The sequence below is a fragment of the Suricata suricatta genome, chromosome 12, assembly GCF_006229205.1.
Source record: "Suricata suricatta isolate VVHF042 chromosome 12, meerkat_22Aug2017_6uvM2_HiC, whole genome shotgun sequence".
Classification (NCBI taxonomy): domain Eukaryota; kingdom Metazoa; phylum Chordata; class Mammalia; order Carnivora; family Herpestidae; genus Suricata; species Suricata suricatta.
Window position 1 is genome coordinate 53,859,412 of NC_043711.1, and position 9,071 is coordinate 53,868,482.

Sequence of the window (9,071 nt, forward strand, 5' to 3'; positions counted from 1 at the left end):
TATACTAAATTGGTTATAATTTTCATATATGCTGTGCCACATCATCAGTATTCAGTATACATTTTGCATGCATTCTTGTAATTTACTCTTAATAAACAGGTTTTTTAGGCTTGCCTGGATGGGAGAACTAGGCTTAACAAATTTAGGGGAAATTCTTTTCATATAACATAGTTATATGAAACAAACTTAGTTAAGGCACATAGTAGAAATAGTTCTGATAAGGTTTGAAAACTTAGGTACATGTAGCCAGGCAGTTAGTAACAATGGGTGAACTCATGTTATGGGGTTAGGACAAAATGGAGAGTACAAGTCCTATCTAAAGGGGCAGTGTCTCCTTAGCTTTAGCTGATGGTTGTGATTTAGGACTGTGAGCCCAGTCTTGCCAAGTCTTCGGATCTGAGAAACTTGAAAATGAGCTTAGTCCTTTCCTGATTTTTAACAGAGGATGGAAGCCAGACTGAACACATTTGTGGGTCAGGTCTGCCCTGTAAGTCACCATCTTGCTATCTTTTGGCTTTTTTGTATTCCTTAAGGTTTTAATGATTAATCAGTCACTTTTATGCTGTGTCTGCTTCTGGCCCAGGTAAATTTATATTACTGGATATTTAGCCTGGAAATATAAATATTGAATCTATAACCTTTAAACCTCTCCTATCTAAATGTGACATTAAAAACAAACAAGTAATAAGACAGTAGATCACTTTAAGAAGTTAAGCCTGTCTGAATAATATATTCACCAGAATAACAGAATCATCAGAATAATGGTTTACATCATTAAAATTAAAGATATAAGTGAGGGAAAATAATATAAATTTATGTGCATAATAGTTACTTTTATATGTTCATTTTTGAGAGAAAATGTGTGAACCGGGAAGGGGCAGAGAGAGAGGGAGACGCAGAATCTGAGGCTGGGCTTGAATTCACTAATGAACCATGAGATCATTATCTGAGCTGAAGTCAGACCCTTAACCTGCTGAGCCACCCAGGCACCCCCATAATAGTGATCTTTGAAATAAAAAGGACATTTTATCATTGATTATACAATCTGGTTGACAGTAACAACTACAGTGCAACTATATAATTTGTCTTAATCTGTACCAGAGAACACTAAGAAAATTTTATTTTTTTACTTGTGAATCTGTGATTAGAGACTTTTATGTTAAAAAAAAAAACATTAGGGATGCCTGGGTAGCTTAGTCACTTAAGTGTCCGACTCTTGATTTTGGCTCAGGTCATGATCTCAGCTCAGGGTTGTAAGATTGAGCCCTGCTCTGGGAGTGGACTCTGTCTCTCTCCTCTGCCCTGCCCCTCCCTACTTTCATGTATACCCTCCCTCTCCCCACCCCCCTACCCCCTCACCCCGAAAGAAAGAAAGAAAGAAAGAAAGAAAAGTTATAAGGCATATTGTATGTGTTTATATTGCTTTAGAAAACTTCACAGAAAGAGAGCCAAGGGAGAACATTTTTAAAAATTGTTTGTTGGGCGCCTGGGTGGCTCAGTTGGTTAAGCGTCTGACTTCGGCTCAGGTCATGATCTCACAATCTGTGGGTTCAAGCCCCACATCTGGCTCTGTGCTGACAGCTCAGAGCCTGGAGCCTGCATTGGATTCTGCATTTCCCTCTCTCTCTGCCCCTCCTCCGCTCACACTCTGTCTCTCTCTCTCTCTCAAAAGTAAATAAATATTTTAAAAAATTGTTCTTTAACACATGTATTTACAGTAAAACCCACCAATTTTACTTTATTATTTTAATTCCATTGTAGTTAGTAGTATAGTGTTATATTAGTTTCAGGTGCACAATATGATTTCAACAATTGCATATATTAATAGTGTTCAAGATAAATGTACTCTTAATCCTCTTCACCCGTTTCACTCAACCACGCCCCCACCCCACCTCCCCTGTGGTAACCATAGTTTTCTGTAGTTAAGAGGGTTTTTTTGGTTTGTCCTTTTTTTTTTTCTTAAATCCTTTGTTTTGTTTCTTAAATTCCACATATGAGTGAAATGATACAGTATTGGTCTTTCTCTGACTGACATTTCACTTCGCATCATAGTCTCTAGATCAATCCATTTTGTTGCAAATGGCAAGATTTCATTCTTTTTTGTGACAAGAGTATTATTGTGTATATATACCATATTTTCTCTGTCCATTTCATCTATCATTGGTCACTTAGACTGCTACATAGTTTGGCTATTGTAAATAATGTTCTAATACGGGTGCATATATGTTTTCAAATTAGTAAATAATTTGAAAGTAAACACTTTGGGTAAATACCCAATAGTGTAATTACTGGATACCATTGTGGTTCTATTATTAATTTCTCGAGGAACCTCCATACAGTTTTCCACAGTGGCTGCACCACTTTGTATTCCCACCAACAGTATGTAGGAGTTTGTTTTTCTCTGGATTCTTACCAGTGCTTGTGTGTTTTTGATTTAGCCATTCTGACAGGTATGAGGTGATATCTCATTGACATTTTGATTTGCATTTCCCTAATGATGTATGATGTTGAGCATCTTTTCATGTGTCTGTTGGCCATCTGTATGTCTTCTTTAGAGAGATGTCTGTTCGTGTCTTTGCATTGTTAATTGGACTATTTGAGTTTTTTTGGTATTGAGTTATATAAGTTCTTTGTATATTTTGGATACTAACCTTTTATTGGATATGTCATTTCCCATTGAGTAGATTGTCTTTTAGTTTTTTGTTGATTGTTTCCTTTGCTAGGCAGAAATTTTTTATTTTGATGAAGTGTCTCAATAGTTTATTTTTGCTTTTGTTTCCCTTTTCTCAGGAGACATAAGTAAGAAAAATGTTACTCCCATATTATGTCAGAGACTTTACTCCCTTCTAGGATTTTTGTGAACACTCACCAATTATTTTTTAAAGTTTTTAAAAATTTTATTTAAGTAATCTCTGTATCCAGCGTGAGGCTCAACTCACAACCCTGAGATGAAGAGTTGCAAGCTCTTTTGACTGAGCCAGTGAGATGTCCCTGAAATCCACCAATTTTAAATGTACAGTTGATTAGTTTTTAAAAGGTGTGGCCATATAACAGTAGTCATGGTGTAGAACATTTCCATCACCCCGCAGTGATTTCTTATGCCCCTTTGCTGTAGTCCGATTTTCTCTAATCCTTGGCCTCTGATCTACTTTCTATTACTATTGTTTTGCCTTTTCTAGAATTTATTGTAAGTGGTATCATATAGTATGTAGTCTTTTGTGTTTGGCTTCTTTCACTTTGCATACTGCTTTGGAGAATTAGTTATGTTGTTGCATCATTCCTTTTCCTGGATGAGTAGTATTCCAATGTGTATCTGTTTATGTGTTCTCTGATTGACGGACATTTGGATCATTTCCATATTCTGGCTATTATTAATTAAACTTCTATAAACTTTTGTATGTCATTTCTATGATTTATATGGTAAATGTGTCTGCAATGTTTTAACTCCAAACACTTTTGACACCCAGTGTGTGTCCCCCCCCTCCCCCCACGCTGACAACCAGTTCTGACACCAACTGGGTGTCTTACAATTCAATTAAATTATGACAGTAACTCGTTAGGGTTAATGTAGGTCTCACTGGTTAAATGGCTCAGTTCTACTTCAGATGTCAGTTGGAAGTCTCAGGTTCCCACCTGTACTTTTGACCAACCAATTATTCCTATAACTCCCTATTCAGGTTTGGTTATTTACTAGAATTGCTCACAGAACCCAGAAAGACACTTTACGTACATTTACTGGTTTATTATAAAGGAAACAATTCAGGATTACCAAAGTACAACGGCTGCATAGGGCAAGGTGGACGGGGAGGGTGCAGAGCTGTCGTGTCCTTTCTAGGCACACCACCCTCCCAGCACACAGTGTTCACCAACCTAGAAGCTCTCTGAACACTGTCATTTAGGGAGTTTTGTGGCAGCTTTATTATCCATGCACAGTTGGTTAAATCATTGGCCATTGGTGATTACTTCATTTCTGAAACCTCTCCCTTTCCTGGAGATTGAGGGGTGGGGATGAATGTTCTACCCTCTTAATTGGGCCTTGGTCTTTCTGACACTCTGCATCTATCCTAAAGCTATCCTGGGGCTACACTTTCACATACTAAAGGTACTCTTACTCTCCCGAAGTCCCAAGGGTTTCAGGAGCTCTGTGCCAGGAACCTGGAATGAAGACCAAATATATATTTATCATGATGTATGTTTAACTTAAAAAGTGACTATGCCATTTTGCATTTCTATCAGCAGTGTATGAAAATTTCAGTTTCTTCACATCCTCATCAATAGTTGGTGTTGTCATCATTTTTCAGTTTAGCCATTCTAGTTTGTGAGTGGTATCTCATTGAGGTTTTTCATTTGTATTTCTCTAATGGCATAAAAAGATTGGTAATACTTATTTTTTAAGCAGTGTGTAAAGATTGGCTGGTGATTTTAAAAGAAGATTATTTCTTAAAATTGATGTTTTTTTCTAGACATTTAAGTGATCTGACAGAATTCTTCAGAATTAGCAAAATATTCATTCAGACAGTTTGCTGTTTGCTTAATTACACTTCCTGAAGAATGGACTTCTTATAGTTTTAATAATTTTATTTATAATCACCCATCTGGGAAATAAAGCTCATGTTATTCATATGTAAAATAAGAATGCAGTAACATCAATTGTGATTTCTAGAATTTGACTAGGTTTTTATTTGCTTCGTAGAAGTTTAGGCTACATTCTCTTTGTAAACAACAAATTGCTAGAACCTAAAGTACTCTATTTATCTTCTTAGCCAATATAATTGGGACCAAATAGTTTGTCACTTAATCAAAAGTCAGTTGAAGTTTTTATTATCAAAAATGATACATAATGTATTTTGAATATTTTACTTTAACTTAAAACCAAGGCCTTAAATTTTTAAAATATAAACCTGCTGATTGGACTTTTATACCTTTCTTGCACTAATTGCACTCATGCACATGCATGCACTCATTGCATGGACTATAGTTTCTAGTTCTTAAATTTTTATAAAGTGGAGTGATAACCTGGTCATTTTTTAAAATCTCTTGAAAGGCTTTGCCTACTTTAAATTCGTTTCTAAAAAAGCAATGTGCCTTTCTTGAGTCTTTCCAAAGCATCTGGGTTTTCATAGAAATAACAGCCCCTTTCATACTCATTGATTGGTTTATGTGGTATTTAATTAAGTTATTTGGTTATAAATGAATATAACTAACAAACTGATGTAGGAGCTTAAGTGTATATGGAAGTATACCACCCATGAACACTGATTATCTCATGAGGATAAAATCTGTATGTCTTTCAGAGAAAGTGAAGTTTGAGAGTGGTATGACAAGTTGGTTAATAAAGTAGAAATTAATGTGGAGAGTTTCTACTCTATTATATCTTAGTATCAGAGATTGTTTCAGATTCCAAATATTGGCTACTGTTTTTGTATCTTTTAAAAAAATTCAGTGTCTAGGATGAAATGTTTTAATACTGCTTGTGATTGTTTGAGTTACATTGATATTTTTGTTCCATTTAAGTTAACAGCATTGTTACAGACTTGAACATACGTGTACCCATGTACAAACATAAAACCCTAAGACAGATGTTGAGTTGATTTTCCAATGTATCCATTGTGTTTGAAAGCCACCTGCTTCTGCTTTAGCCGTCTGCCACATAACCAGTCTAGTTTTAAAAGTAGGTTCTTGGCCTTTAAGCTAGATTCCTTTTTTAAATTCAGATTTGGCAGGTATTTATTTGTGCCTAAAACAAAGCATGGCTTTGACCTCATGATGGAAATGAGACCTGGTTGGAACAATCATGACATGTTGAGCACAAAGGTTCTTGTTCCCTTCCCTTTTGGATTTATCAATGTCTGTCTTTTTCCCATGTAAAAATCTTATTGACATATCCAGTGTCCTGCAGTTACATTATTTAAAGGGTCCTCTTCAAATTCACAAAGGCAGTGTTTTCTGTAAATGCTTTGTGATTTGAAAGTTACAAAGTTAAATGTTTTGAATATGAAAGAAACTGCTAGTGTAGAAAACATTGAACATACAGAATAAAAGAAGGAAAAAATAAAAATAAAAATTGCAAATATTTTGGCATGTTTTCTCAGTATACTACGTAAATATATAGAATATTTTAATTTAGTTCTGTTAAGGTTAACATTTTAAAATAAAATAAGAATGTTATTAAATGCACAATTTTGTGTCCTTTTTAATTAAAATTCTATCGAGCAGTTTTAGATATCCATAAATGTTCTCTTTTAAAATTTTTACTGATTGCATAATATTACAACAAATTTTGTTGTAATACCGTAATTTATGGTAACTATTTTTTAAATGAAGTTGGAGATAGAGAAATGAAACTATTTAAACTTCCAATGTAATTTCCTTTATGTAGAATATAATATATGAAATATTTATTTTTATTTTTTAAATTTTAATTTGAGAGTGCGCACACATTAGTGGGGGAGAGGTGCAGAGGGATAGAGAGACTCTTAAGCAGGCTTCACGTGCCCTGATGCAGGGCTCGATAGCACAACTGTGGGATTGTGACCTGAACTGAAATCCAGAGTTAAACACTTAACTGACTGAGCCACCCACGCGCCCCTGAAATATTTATTAATCAAGAGATATTTAGGAGTGGCAGTGATGATAGTGATAGCTACATTTGTTGTGTGCTTATTATGTAGCGGGCCATATATTTAAACACATTACACAGTTTTCTTATTAATTCTGAAATAGTCCTCTATTTTTTTCTTGGTGAAGTAGCAGACACATAGAGAAGTTAAGTATGCCCGTGGTTTCACTGCCAGCATGTTTCACAACTAGAGTGTTTCAGAACTTAAATACTAAATGTAGGCATTTACATTTTAATTAGAACTGTTTTTTTTTTTAATGTTTTATTTATTTTTGATACAGAGAGAGACTGAGTATGAGAGGGGGAGGGTCAGAGAGAGAACGAGACACAGAACCGGAAGCAGGCTCCAGGCTCTGAGCTAGGGGTCAGCACAGAGCCTGACGCAGGGCTCAAACCCACGAACATGAGATCTGACCTGAGCCGAAGTCAGAGGCTTAAGCCGACTGAGCCACCCAGGTGCCCCGAATTAGAACTTTTAATAACTACTGTGTTCTAGGCATTATTTGATTCAAAACCTGCTTTTACCTTCCCTACCAGATGGTTTTTCCATTTTAATGGGCTGGACATTGGTCTGAGTATTTGGGAGATACAGTGTACTTTTTCTTTCTATACATTAAAATATTAGCTTCATTTGTATGTATAATATAATAGAAACAATCAGTAATTGGCACTCAGTTTATGAAAGTTCAGGGTAGCATTTCATATATAAGATGGTCTTATTTTATATCTTTCTGAAATCCTTTAGATTTAAAAAAAATGGCTACTACATAAGATTGTTTCTATTCACCTTTATTTATTTATTTTTTTAATAATAGTTTATTGTCAAATTGGTTTCCATATAACACACCTTTAAAGTCCTCCAGAGTATTTGAAAACTTTTAGATCCTAGACTCAGTGAACTTACATCTAGTTGGAGATATAGCAAACAATATAAAATAGTTATCTGTATGATAAGTGGTATGGACAAGTTGAGAAATGAAAGATCCTTCTAGTTTGAAGTGAATAGAAAGCTTAGAGGAGGAAGCGGAGGTGGGTACTTTGATTTGGGTCTTCAAGGAGAAAAAGATTTAGATGTGTGTGTGGGTGGGTGGGTATATGAGAACGGATTATTTCAGAAAGTGGAATGATATGAACAAGGAAAATAGCATTTACTGGCAAGGTAATTAGTAGAGTGGTCAAAGAAACATGCATGTCAGCTGCCTCAGGTCTTTTTTGGAATGAGGTAGGGTATAACTTGTTTCTTTTTTCTTTTATATCTTCTATTCAACATATTTGACAAAACTTCTGAGTGTCTGTTATATGTGAGATGTTCTGAAAAGTGCTGTGGTGGATATTATAGGTACAAAACACTTGATCTTGGCTCTTAAGATTTTTAGAACTAGCAGGAAAGAGAGTATGTGCACATAGAAAAAAAGTAATTTAGGAATTTTAATAAAGCATTTTGACCTGAATATCTCACTTGATCTTCTTAGTAATTCTGTGAGATGGTAATGAAGGTCCTTATTGTCATTAATTCACAAAGTAGGAAACATAAGTAATTTCAGGGCCAGGCAACTTGTAAATAAGGAGTGAAGCTTTTGATTTCTGTAGGCTAGTTCTTTTTCTGTAACACTCTGCCGCCTGCACATATAATACAGGATATAATATGAGAAGTGCCACAAACAATGTAAAAATGTGTATTTAGAGAAGGAGTAATTAATTCTGTCCAGAGGGATCTGGGAAAGCTTTGAAGGAAGAAGGGCTTTAGGTTGTTGATGTGGGTAATGAGGAGTGAGGAGCTCCTCTAAGTTAGACTTTTGGGAATGAAACAAATCAGTGTTTTCTTAGTAAACATATACTCTTTCAGGGAATATTATGGACTTGAATGATAAGACCTCTGATATTTTGGCTGATGTATTGAGAGGAGGCCTAGAACTGTTCACAGGTCATACAAGAGGTGCCACATCTTAGCTTTGATATCCCTCCCAACACCTAGTAGGATAATATTTTGCATACAAATATCTCATGCAGAAATAGCATTTTAAGGTATTTTTTTGGAATAATGAGCAAATCTGTTTCTCTGCATCTTAAATGTTGTGTCCTTTGGAGTTTTAGCCATAGCCATGCCACTCTTTTCACTCTTTTGTGAACTGAAATGCCATCATACTTTCAGCTTCCACCAAATATTGGCCTCCAACTGGACCAGTCATGCAATCTTCAGGATTAGTTGTCTCATTGTCTGTTGGCTATCTGCTTAAGTAATTCAAACTCATTGTTTTCACAATTAAATTTGTCATAATCTCTCATAAACCTTTTTATCTTCTAGTATGCTTTTTGTCTCAGTTGTTTCCAAACTTGTGTGAATGCAGAAGAACTCATTTAGGACATTAGTTGAAAATAAAATTTTTATGCCCCACTCCCAGAATTTCTGATTTAGAAGGTCTGGTCTGGAGCTTAGAAAACCATGTGTTGT

The 9,071-nt window shown here is 35.3% G+C and overlaps 1 protein-coding gene across 5 annotated transcripts in view; it reads left to right on the top strand.

Annotated features, from left to right (window-relative positions):
- TMCC1 (transmembrane and coiled-coil domain family 1) overlaps window positions 1-9,071 on the top strand; it is a 190,418-nt gene that overhangs the window by 1,080 nt on the left and 180,267 nt on the right. The gene's annotated exons all lie outside the window — the stretch shown is intronic.